Source organism: Hippocampus guttulatus, chromosome 18 (genome assembly GCF_054856545.1).
Source record: "Hippocampus guttulatus isolate MCC_2025c chromosome 18, RoL_Hgut_1.0, whole genome shotgun sequence".
In the NCBI taxonomy this organism is placed as follows: domain Eukaryota; kingdom Metazoa; phylum Chordata; class Actinopteri; order Syngnathiformes; family Syngnathidae; genus Hippocampus; species Hippocampus guttulatus.
This window is the reverse complement of record NC_141278.1, coordinates 3,924,089-3,937,383: the sequence shown is the minus strand read 5'-3', so window position 1 is coordinate 3,937,383 and position 13,295 is coordinate 3,924,089. Positions and strand designations below refer to the sequence as shown.

General features: G+C 42.7%; 1 long non-coding RNA gene across 1 annotated transcript in view; it reads left to right on the top strand.

Annotated features, from left to right (window-relative positions):
- Positions 1–1,132: 1,132 nt before the first annotated feature.
- LOC147190680 (uncharacterized) overlaps positions 1,133–13,295 on the top strand; it is a 61,183-nt gene continuing 49,020 nt past the window's right edge. Inside the window, exons 1-4 of the long non-coding RNA XR_015103788.1 lie at positions 1,133–1,242; positions 1,515–1,571; positions 2,050–2,138; positions 2,319–2,382. This is a non-coding gene — a long non-coding RNA (uncharacterized LOC147190680). The remainder of the gene's footprint in view (positions 1,243–1,514; positions 1,572–2,049; positions 2,139–2,318; positions 2,383–13,295) is intronic.

Sequence of the window (13,295 nt, the reverse complement as noted above, 5' to 3'; positions counted from 1 at the left end):
GTTGTGTTTCTGTTGTTGTCCCCCCCCCCCCCCCCAACCGCGCATTTCAAGAAACACAAGCCTTATTTTTTCTGTCAGATTTTTTTTTACCCTGTGTTGCAGTTCCTCTTAGTTGTCGACTTTAAAGTGATCCACACGTCCATTTTTATTTCTTTTTTTTTGCGGGGATGTTGCCCAAATGAAGTTTTGTTGGCGTTTCAGTTTTTCCCTGCTCAATTGGACAGTTTGGAGTGATTGTCGTCGTATGTACGTTGTTGTTGTGTTGTGGTGGTTTTAGTCGTTTAGTTTTCACACCGAGTCTGACACAGTGCCTACCAAAAATCAAACATTTTTGGGGACTCTGCCTTCTACACATCCTTATTCCACTTTCAAAGGCATTTTCAACCCCTGCCACAAGCTTTTGCCGGTGACTGCAATAAGATTGATTGGAAGACTAAAGACCTTCTTCGCCCCCCTCGACGGACACTGGAAGTAATCCCTGTTTGAGAATTAAAAAAACAAGAAATTATGGTTTAAAAAAATATATATATACCTAACTAAACAAAATGTTTTGTACAGAAATCTATTTTTATGATGAGATTATTTGTAAAATGTATTGAATCTATTATGTAAATTTTCAATGCAATGTAATATTAAAAAAAAAGACTACTGCGCTTTGGTAATTAACATGTCTTTTTCATTGTGTTCTGGGACGGTTGGTTCTTGCTTTAAAAAGTTGCTCTTGAGTTCAAACTTTGGACTGTTCTGTTTATTTATGGATATGTTATCACCTAAAATGCAACATTTTATTTATTTATCGTTTGTTTGTATTTGTTTTTTCTTTCGGTGACTTTTCAGATTTTCGACTTTTTAACCTAAATCCTAAAACGTTTAGTTGGAAAAAGTTTCATAGCGAAAATACAAGTTTTCTTTTTCCCATGCAGGAGAGTGACACTGATGTCGCGGTGAAAAGCATCGACGAATTTAACATTCGTCTAATTGCTGTGACATTATTTCATTTTTCTTCCATTTAAATTATTACAGTAATCTCAATCCATTTCTTTGATTATGACAATGACAAAGAGTCATGAATTTGTGAATATCCAAAATAGAGCGACGTTATTCAGGATTTGCTGTCGTCATTTTGACGTGACGACAAGGTATCCCAGCAATCCTCGACGCTGGTTGAAGATGTCTCTTCCTGTGTTTGAAAGGGACCAACTTTTCTTGTCGACGACGTCTCCCAACAAAGTTTAAAGAAAGGTGAGAAGATTTCATTTTCTCTTTTTTAAGAGGCCCCGGGTTTTGTGTCGGTCAAAGGTGAAGTGAAACTTGTTCGTCGTGTTCCAAAGTGTTGCTAAATTCTGCTAATTTTATGTGCGACGGGTATCTTGTTCTGTGTTCGAGGCTGCAAACGTAACCAACATTGTGTTTCAACTAAGAACGGCGTTGTTGAATGTTATGCCCCGATACTGTTTTGTGTTGTAGAACGAATTCTTGCGGCTCATTTTAGTTAAAATGCCACTTTTTAACAGGAAAGCTGATGCATCCGAATATTAGGAATTGTGGGCCAAATGTACATGGATGAGCAGGTAATATTAATAATTGTATATCTATATATTTTTTTAATTAATAGTTGTATACATTATTTAAAATTGCACATTCATTGCATTTCATACAGTATAATGTGTGTTGATATTTCTAATTCCCATATTGAAATCCAGAAACTTTGAACTGTTGCAGTGCTTTTTTGTTTCTTGTCGCTGCAGTACTTGTGTAGGACAGGTAGTTTCTCGTTTTTTGACGCCGTTCTTGCCAAACTTGTCAAAGAAAATTACAATCAAACATGTTTTTTTGCATTACTTTCTTGTTTTCCCACCGTATTAAACAAAAATTGAACTGAAAACACAGCGTACACAGAGTAAACAAGTACACATCAGACATACAATAAAAAAGATAAATACAATTTAAAGTAACAACATAAAATCAGTGCACACAACAAAACACAAAACTACGACCGGCAAATTATATATACACGAAATAACGTCTTTTTCGACTTGGTGCTTGCAGGACAAAACCGTTTCTCAACGGTGCAGAGTGTAATGTAGCAGTACGCCGCTAGATGGGGCCAGCACACCTCTAAAGAACAATACAAGACGGTACGTCATTCTCTGACAGTGAAGCAGTAAAACACAGTGTGTGTGTGTGGGAGGAGTGGGGGGGGCGGTTACATGACAAAAACATGAAGTCTATTCCAATGAATAAAAGCATTTTTAAAGTTGTTTTTACATGTACATATTTTTACTTAATAATTCTGTTTAAAATTTTTAAATTGACAGATCCAAATGGAGAACTCCGGTTCCCGTGGTTGACTCTCCACGCCGCAAAGTGCAACAGGACTAGGTAAGAATAATTTTTCTTTTTTTATTCAAGGGAATATCATGTAGAAATGTTTCATTCTTAAAGCGTGAGATCTGGAAATAGGATTTAGAAACAGCATGGCTCGGGTGTGTACTTTGAATTGAATACAACTTTATTGTCAAATGTGCTGTACGTATGTGTAACATACAGCGCAGATGACATTTCTTCCCTCTCAACATAAAATAATTAATACACAATTTATTAAACAAATAAAGGAAAATGACAAAGAATAAACTTTAAATATTTAACCAGAGGAAAACCTTTTTTGAAGCTAGCCCCCCCATAATAAATCAGTTCAATAGTTTATAAAAGTGTACTTAATTTTATGAATTTGTTTTGTCACATCATAACTTGCGTGTGTTTGATGCTTCTACGTGTTCTATGATTCATATTTATTTAATGCAGTCTGTGGTGACCCCCAGGCATATTTAAAAGAAAATATTTAACCAAAATGAAGTCTGTGTGTGAGGGGGTAATAATTTTACAAGAAATAGTTCAAGAAAAACAATATTAACTCTCTAAAATAAAGTTAAAATGAGTTTTTATATTTGTGTGGCAATTTTGTCATGCTGTGATTCAAATTCTGTGTTGTCACCTGACCCTTTTAGTTTCATCTTAAATTTGACTTCACCTCCAAATAATCAGATTTTTTTTTCATAAAATCGAAAAATATGTGAATATATACTGCATACTGTAGTTACTCATTGTGACTTTAATCTCAAGAAAATATTTTCAATAATAATTTCCCTCACCCTGTCACTTATTTGTTCTCTCAACGTTTGGAGCTTGTCCTTCGTAAATCGAAATGCACTCTTGTGATTTTAACCTTTGTTTTTCAACAAAATCACCAATATTTCTTTGTAACTCAAGCCTTTTAAATGGAAAAGTACTCATCAAAATGACTCTCTTCATTTGTCATAATTCTACTCTTCTTCTTACTGTAGAATTGTCTTTTTACTGTGGCCCTAATGCTCCTTTGTGGTGTTGGCATTTTTGACGAAGGCACACATTGCCGTCAAGGAGCAACAGTTTAAACTTTGCAGTGTGCAAGTATGAACAGAAATCTGACTGTACTGCAGTACAGTGCTGGACTGAATATGCAATTCTAAGTACGGCCTAAAGAGGGCGCTTAAATCTGTATGAATTCTGTGTCTCTGTGGCCTGTCTTGGACAGTTTCCTGATAGCTCGAGTGGTGATCCGACCGACCATGTTTATTTTTCTAATACTAATGAGCAAAATGAAGGCTATTGAGCAAATTGCACTATTGGGCTCATGCTACTTGTCCGCATGTGTGCACGCAGTGCCCCTTCGGCCTTGTAGCCGGTCGGCGTGACCAATCGATGTGCGAGAGAAGCTCATCCGTGTCCGACATGACGCGGCAACCATGTTTGATTAAATGGCCGTCGCGTCCTCACCGGGACACAAATCAATGGCTTTGCAGGAGCGGGAGTGGGCGTGGGGGGTCACTTTACATGACGCGGCCCAATGTGGCGCCTGCTCGTATTGACCCGCATAAGCAATAAGAAGAATGCCATACTTCATTTTTACAAGATATCCTCTCTGATATTTTAAATCAGTCGTTCTCAAACCTTTTACACAAAGTACCACCTAAAAAAAAATTAAAACAAACAAAAAATATATATAAAAATGACCACCATTAAAATACAGCTGCGTAGTCAGTCTAAGTCTTCATGGCTTCACAGTGCAGAGGTACCGGGTTCGATTCCAGCTCCGGCCTCCCTGTGTGGAGTTTGCATGTTCTCCCCGGGCCTGCGTGGGTTTTCTCCGGGTGCTCCGGTTTCCTCCCACATTCCAAAAACATGCATAGCAGGTTGATTGGACGCTCTAAATTGTCCCTAGGTGTGAGTGTGGGCTTGGATGGTTGTTCGTCTCTGTGTGCCCTGCGATTGGCTGGCAACTGATTCAGGGTGTCCCCCGCCTACTGCCCGAAGACGGCTGGGATAGGCTCCAGCACCCCCCGCGACCCTAGTGAGGATCAAGCGGTTCGGAAAATGGATGGATGGATAAAATAACTGCCCTAATTGTACACACGACATTATTTGTGAACACAAAATGCACTTCTTCCCCCAGCCAACTCACCCCCCGCCGCGTCATTGTTTCGAGACGTGAGCAGCTATCATCGTCTTTTGCTCCATCCTACGCCACCCTGTTTGGATGTCGAGAGCGAGACGTTGCAAACCATCGGCGGGCGGTGTCGTATCGCTCGCGTCCTGGGATTTGTTTGACTCGGGTAATTGAAAGTGTTTTAAACTATTACGGCGGGCACAGGGGCTTGTTTAAGTGTCGAGCTGCCAATCAGTGAGGCGGGCGGGCCCGAGAGCGCCGGCCCGTCAAGGCCTGTCAGTCACTCGCTGGAAAGCCTTAATGGATTTCTCCATGCCGGAGTTCAGAGACAGACGGCAAAATCAATGCGTTGTCATGTGTGAGTGGGATCCATCAAACAAGCGGCAGCGCAAGTTAGATGGAATATTTGTGTGCGTGTCCGCGTGTGTTTCTCTGTGATAGTTCTGGTACAGTTGGCCGTGACACTCCAAAATGTCTCTACATCCGGTATAGTAGCTAGCTAGCTCGCTAAACTATCTAGCTAGCTAGAAAAGGGTTTGCGGTCTAAAATCACAGTTAAGTCGTTTTTAAAAATGTTTGCTCAAATTTCCAATTATTCCGGGACATTTGGATTGAAAAGTTTCACTCGGCTGCTAACGAGCGAGTCACACGCTAACTTGTCTGGAGCTTGTAGACATGTTCGATCCAGACAAGGCTGCATGTTTTTAGTGTGTGTAACACTCGACTGAATAATTGCAGACTTTAGTAAAAGCACTTGTTTCCACTCTGCACACGAGACGTCTGTCGGTGGGCTTCATTAATTAAAAAAAAAAAAATGTGAAAAGTCTGCCACCCTCCATTCTATTCATTTCATTCCTGTGAGCGAATACCTGCTCTTCATCTCCAAACCGGCATCTGTGATTTCTCGCCCGCACATCCCGCTCAACCACCACGTCTTTTTTTTGGGGGGGGGGGTGCTTTTATCTCCGCAAAACGATGGCTTTCGCCGCCGTCACCGCAGTCTAACACGAGGCAGACTCTCACGTCTGTGTTGAGCTAAACCAGACGACCCCGTGAAAGGCACCAAATCATTCCACCATGTTGAGAGCCAAAGTAGTAATTACTCATAATTGTGGGTGGGGAGGGGCTTCAATTTTTTTCTCACTTTCTTTTTTGCAAATTGGATGATTTCCTTTTTTTCCTCCCTTCTTCTTTTCAAACGATGTCAGATACCTCAGAAGTTTTCGAAAGAAAATTGAAAACAGAGGTTGTTTCGTTTGTCTTGTTACCTTTCCAACAGGCTGCCATTTGATGACATCTCACACCGTCGCATAAAACAATGGAGTGGCCTTTTTCTTTATAATTGACTGGACGTGTTTAATATTTTATTGAAAGCACGATAATTAGTACAAAATCAGACGCATAGTTGATGTCATTTTGTCCTTCTTTCGACTACAAAACAGTCTAGGCAGAATCAACGGCGCCTCCGCTGCCCATTGTAGTCATGACACATTTTTCTTTCGATTTCCGACAAAATTTACATGAAGACATGATTTCTTTGGCATTGCCACATGCACTGTTTTTGTGCGCCAATAGGTGGCATCTTGGTGCCAAGAAAACAATTTGAAGTGAGGTAAGGAACTTTGTTTAGACGCAAATGTTCCTTTGCTGATATTTTTGTGGCATCCATAGGAAATCACAAATCCTTTTTGGGGTACTCCACTTATTTGTGGATTTTAACTGTTGGGGGGGGGGGGGGGGGGGAGATTCAAAATGTGCCCCAAACATGTTGCTATGTTATAATGTGACTAAATTTGTGGACAACCTTCAACAACCATGGGAGCCAGAGCCTTCAGTCACGCTGCTCCAAAGCTCTGGAACAACCTACCTCCGGACCTCCAAAACTGCACACCTCTTTCCACTTTCAAGTCCCGTCTAAAAACACACCTGTTCAGGATTGCCTACAACACATAGCTCTTCCATTTCCTATGTTTTTATGATTTTATGATTTTATGTCCTGTTTTTATATAATATCTCGTTTACTAATTTTTACATTGTATTTTCTTATTGTCTGTACAGTGTCCTTGGGTGGCATGAAAGGCGCTTTTAAATAAAATGCATTATTATTATTATTATAAAATTATCCCTTGAACAAAAAATAAATAAATACAAATAGAACATTTATGCACTTACTCTCTGTCCTTGCTCAATTGTGCTCTCCTCTCTAACCTAAACCTAAATGGGTGTATTTCCTAATGTTAGCATAAATGTGTACGATTTCAGTCAGCGACCGGCGTCGCCAAAAGGTTGCAAACCACGTAATCCAGCGCGACCTTGTCTGCGAGTTGACGTCCTGGTTGAATCAACATTTTCCTTTTATTTCGCGAGATCTCATGACCCACTTTTATGCTCGCCAGCTGAAAAAATTGTGCCGGGCCAACGTCATTTCGATCGGCTGTGACAAACGCAACCGAGGGCGCTTACAGAATTGCCTCTGGAGCTGTGCATCCGTAGCAACTTTAAAGAAACGGGCTTCATGGATTTAATAGTGAGTGTGTTTATGTAGGGTCCATATGCTAGGGCTCACTTGTCCCACCCTCCACCCTGTAGGCTTGTATTGGGTAGGTGGGTGTCGTCGGAGCCCACAGTGTGGCCTGCCAGCCTCAGACATCAAACTCGGCTTTCTTGGCAGCGCCGCATCTCAGCAGCAATAACAAGGGGCCGAGCTGTTATTTTTACAAGCGCTATTAGGCAGAAACTCCGTGTGCAAAAACAGACATCGAAAACACAGTGTTTATACGCGGATCTCAACTCGGAGCATATGCACCCCCACCCTCTCACCTAAGCATCCACTCACAGCTTGAGGCGGGGGGGTGGGGGGGGTGCGAGGTGGTCCGACCTGCAGTAAATCACATGCGACACAGCGGAGGTGCATCTCTTGACACGCTGCGATGTGGCACGCCCCGCCACATTACCGTCCACCAGGGCTCGTGGACACCCAAACTGAGGGTAGCTTCTCGAATTGGGATATGTGGGAAGCTCTTTACCACGATGTCGCAAACAGCCACTCATTTCTTCCGGCCTAATTGGCACCCATGGAAATTCATCTTGGAGGGAGCTACCGCGACAAGGCCAATGTGTGCATTCGCCTGGCCGAGTTAGCTCCACGTGCACTCAAGTGTGACCTGAGGTGCCCGCCGCCACCACTGCAGATGGCCGCCATTCGGCTCGTGTTTGGATCCGTAAGCCGTTGGGGTTGGATCGTACAGGGATGTTCTATGATTTCCATAGACAACCATTTGACATACTGCTAAAAGATTGCAAGTATGATCATAATAATCAATCCTGAATAGCCAAAGTCCCTGAACAAATTGATGGTATCCTTTAACATGGACGTTTAAAACAAGTACCGCAAGCCTCGGCCAGTTTTCGAACAAATCGCGAGTCAAGACTTCAGCCTGTGAACCCAAATTTGCATTTACTATGTTCGTACACAGTCGACATCCAACTTGAATGTATTTAGGTCCGAGTTCGGGACGACCGTCAGATGCATCCACGACGGATCGGTCTCTCTGTCGCACCAGAAGCGATAACGTCCGCGTCTTCTACATAAACACGAGCCGTGGCGCTGGCTGCCTCAGAAGCCACCCTTTGAAGTGAAGTAACGACGCGGGGCAAAGTTAATTACGTTCCATTATGCAGGCCGGGCGCGACAGCGCGCTTAGCAAAGGCCATGTTTTTTCCTTTAATTAACTAGAAAGCCAAGCAGTTGCCTGTCAGGCGCCCGCTAAAAGAGCGAGGAAGAAGCCCTCGGGGCGCCGATGAGAGGCCGCTAACGCCGGCCACATGCTAATTGCGCCGTGTTAGCGTCATAAACTGCACTATCACTTGCCACTTTTTTGTCGTCTTACTGAAATGCGCAAAGGGATGTCTTTTGGTGGGGGGAGTGGGTGGGCGGCTGGTCTCCAGGGAGCCCGGGAGCAAGGGGTGCCTAGGAACTTTTCAACTTCGAAAACACCGCCAGCGCATTTGCCATCCGAGTTCTTAATTGGAGAGGCCGACAGAGCAACACTATGATCACTCTGAGCCAGATGAAGGACTTATTTTTTAGAAAGCTTGTTAGCAGCAAGAAGGAAGTAAACACATTTTCTAGTTCGTCGTCGATGGTTTTCAAGCACAAAAAATGCTGCTTGAGGTTTGGACAGCATCTGTATTGCCGTTGAAAAGTTTGGAGTTTGATTAGAATGTCCTTATTTTTGAAAGTAAACCTTTCCATTGAAGATTAATCAGAAATAGTCTGGAAATTGTGCATGTGGTTAAAAAAAAAAGTAATTTCCAGATTTTTTTTAATGCACGTATTTGCTACTTTCAAATTCTCCTCTGAGTAAATTCTCATATCTGTCGTCCATTTTTTTTTTCTTACTTTACTAGGGAGAGGTCTTTTTGAGTCATTACTATTTTTCTAACTATCGCATTATTTTGAAATGTAAATGTATATTTTAGCCTGTTTGTATCCCTCAATCACTCAACAAAAATTGTTCTCAATCCCCATGGAGCTCAACATGAATGGCGGTTAATTATGTCGTCAAGTGCAACACCGTTCATTGCCGAAGGGTGGCGCTAAGCACAAACTAAAATCACTTTTCTAGTCGTTAGAGTATGCACACAGGCACCTGAGACTTACTGTTTATACATTAGCGTAATACATATTTTACTTTGTCAGCACCGGATTTTAAATAACAACCCACCCATATACACACACACACACACACGCATACACACACTCACAGTGTTCAAGAAGCGTGTGTCTGCGTGTGTGTTTGTGTGTGTGTGTGTGGGGGGGGGCGGATTTCAATGACAGTGTAGCGGTTATTAATGTCCACCGCGTTGTAATATGTTCTGGGAAGAGGGTACGTCGGCATCCCACTCGATTCCCTCCCCCCCACCCACCCCCACCATCCCACCGGGAGTCTGTCACAGGGCTCCAGCTGTCTGGCTCCAGCATGTAAAAAGATCCAGGCCTCATTGCACCCCTTCAACGTTCACAACCTCTTAAAAGAAGACCCCCGCCGACCCCCCCAAAAAAATCAATAAAAAGGCAGCCAACAAGTTGATGTATGTGTGTGAGGTAGCTTTCACCATACAACGCGTTTGTATTTCTGCAAAAGTCTCAGGCGTGTCAAAGATTGTCTTTATAGTCCATCAATGGCTGAAATAATTTCCATATTTTTTTACTTTTTTTTAAAATTATGACTTAATGATATGTCAGGTGCTTGATATTCCTCGACACATTTGCTATCGCCTGCTTCTTTGTTGAATATATTTAACCCCCAATTCCCGCCGTCATTGCGCATTTTTCTTGCTTTTTTAACATCTTGCCATTGTGCCAACTTTGAAAGAAAATACCATCTTTTTTTTTAAATTCACTCTGGGTGCAATATAACTAATATATGGAAGGCAATGAGTGAATATGGAAAAGAAAACAAATGATCATGTTCCACAATAATTCCTAGTTGAATGACTACTTAAGTTGTTATTGTCTGAACTTTGTTGTTGTTACCGATTTGTTGCTTTACTGTTGTATATGTTAGTTGTTCCATGTACAGCACTTTGTATGCAGCAGTGGCTGTTTGAAAGTGCTTTATAAATACAGTTGAGTTGAGTTGAACTTGTTTTTGGGGAATTTAGTTGAGGTTTATGTAAAATATAACCTATTTGCAGATTGATTTGCTTTTTTTAATATAACATTTGTGTAAAAATGTAATTTTCAAGGGAAATTGTCATTGCCGTGACAAAATTACTATTTGAGCAAATTGTATTGCTTGGCAAAATATGAAAAAAAATATTGGCAAAACTTTGCATTGGGAGAACATGGAATTGTTGTGACAAACTTTTTATAGCAAATGTAAGCATTGTTGTGGCAGTACCGCAAGGTCATGGCAAAATGTTTCATTTTTATGGGGAGTCTAGCATTTCTTTGGTCAATTGTAGCATTTTTAGGGCATTTTCAGGATATAATTTCACATTGTTGTCCGTTTATTTTCACAGCAAAATCTATCATGTCTGTGTCACTGTCCACACCAAAAGCTCACCGCTTGTTTTTGTGGAAGATGTTGAAAGTCACAGCGAGAAAAATCTATTAGACGTCCGCATCGTCGGGAGTTGTGCCATTTCGGGAGGTCAAGGACGGTTGACATCTTTTGTTGTTCCTAGCCAAACCTCTTCCATAATATAGTCCTGGCCAAGCAGTGCGGCATCGCGTCATTCCAAGTCCAAACTTAAGTCAGGTAAGAGAGTCAAAGCAAAATCATTTTGACTTTCCATCTGTCGGTCGTTCTCCTTGCCCGGCGTGGGCCCGCCTCCCCGCTCCCCGGATGGGTTCCGGCTGTCGAGCGGGTGGCGCTGGTGGCCGGTGTGACGGCTCGGCTGTCTGGTGTCGCGTGCGATCAGCGTGCACGTCGCGCGGCGAGGCCGATCGGAGCTGAGCGCCTCCGCCTCACCGCGGGTCACCTTTCACGGGCAATTAGTGTCGGAGCACGGGGCGCGCTCGCGGCTTGTCGGCCCCGCTTATTGTGACGCCGGGCTCGGCCCGACACTCCCCTCTTCCTCCTGCCGTTCCTCGTTGCCTCTCCATCTCCTTGAGTTTTCCCCTGATGTGCTTTTGCCGCTTTCTGGCTAATGGCTGCTGTCTGGCAATATGTTGTCCAACTGTTCAGCTCTGTCTTCATTATACACGCTTGGGCTACAGTCATGTAATGCTGTACGTATGCACATTATTCCAATTACGTCTCCCCAAGTTCTTCTTCCCGGGTTTTGGCTTTCATGTTTTGTTTTGTTTTTTTGTTTTTATTTTTCCGACAGCAACTTTAGTCGTTTCACTTTTATGATGCGACAAACCGCAGCCTATTGAACAGGCTTGTTTTGGTGCATTTCAACAGTTTGAAACGTACACGAACTAGCAACAGTCCAGGACTGAAGTTCAACAGCAACACCCCAAAGAAATGGTGTCATCAATTAAATCGTTTGGTTTGATTTTACGCCGCAGGTGATTTACACGGCGGGTTGGAATGCATGGCCTGTTTAGTCAATTTCAGTCTCTATTGAGTCAAGTTACTTTTTCTGAATCAAAGCTTGAATTTTATACTCAAATTTCACATTCCCAATGAGGCTACTTTGAACTATTTGGGAATTTAGCTGTGGTGTGGGTAATATTTGTTTTATTTTTATAAAGGCAGGTTCAAAACCAGCTACGGACCAATCACCGATTGATGGTGTCCCGAATCCCCTTTCAAGTGTCCCTTTAGAAGGTCAACGGCTGTTTTCAAACTGTTTTCGAGTTCTGAGACAAATACATACAATACAGATGCAAACATCTCACCGCATGCGACAGAGTCGTGTACGAGTAATCAGGAGCCAGCAGCAATAGCCGGTGTTACACTTAATATACATTGTGACCTGCATACATACATTATCCCAGCCGTGCTGCAATATTTCCACCGCGCGCTTTAACGGTGCACGGATGAGGAGAAATCAAGCAAAAGGGCATGTCATTTGCATACGGAGGGCTTCATTAGATGAATCTAAGGACGGCAAGGAGAGCAAACCTCAGCCCGCCGTGATGAATCGCTGCTGCATCGCCAAGTCGCCTTGTAGTCACCCTTATTTGCATATGTTCTATTTCTGTATATGTTATTTACTCCCTTAATAGTGGACACTTAGGTTTGCTTTGAGACTGTGTCTAAAAATTCAGTACAGTATCACGATGTAGTACTTTACAGAACATACCTTCTAGTTTGATGATAATTCATTTGGTGAACTTTAATACATTGATTGATGGTGTTGTGTGGACTTGACGAATCGACTGAATTTTTTAGTGCATCCCTACAAATTTGTACTGGCCATCTTGGGCCGGTGTCTTTCAGTGATGTTGTCACCCAACGCGGTGCCTTATTGGCCCTGGGACGCTGGCCCTGCAAAATTGGCCCTGAACTAGCTGCATCCGTTAAAGAAATCTGCTGTGTTTTCTCAACTCTCATAGCAGCCGTTCAAGCCCCAACTTTTTACTTTGGTGATGCCAAAAACATTTGCTGAATCCAAAAAGCTTGGGAAATAGAACTTGAATCAAGACTTTCAGCATTCTAACAGGTGATCGGCGCTGACATGAAATTTCACAGCGATATGAAGCTCCCACCTTTGGGATTACAATCTGATTTTTGTAAAATGGTGGTAAAATAAGTCAAATATAAACCATAAACATGCTGAATAAATAATTTTCACGCTCGTTTAAATGCACCCAGGGGTAGTTGCGTCTTGGCAGGCCTCACGCCATGTTGTCTTTTTCAAGGCGAACCTGCGCCGTCAGACCTCGGACGCGCCGTTTCATCTGGTCGTACCGTGTCTGACCAGATCTGACTGGCCCGGTCCCAATTGGGTCCTGCATCTCAGCAGCCAAGCCATCACCCTCTATAAAACAAGAGCAACCCGGATGCCGTCGGATGTTTTGCTCGCTTTGCGCCAGCGCACGTCCTCGGAGACGAAGAAGGGGGTTTCGGAGTAAGATCCCGTGATCGGAGCCATCCAAAAGGCTGTTAGGGAGTTGAAGGGATTCTTATTAGTGCTGAAGTTGCTGACAAATAGAGTACGCGCGGTGTCTACATTGGAGATGATGTGTCAGTGAGCTGTTTGTTTCTATTTTTATTGCTGGAAAACTCTTCGTTCGTTAGCAGGCACACTTTGAATAAGAGACTGCCAAACGGTTTGTTTACAGCGTCCAAAGAACAGGCAATGGGATTCCAAATATTTGAATAGGCTGTTGGTCTTTGTGGTCATT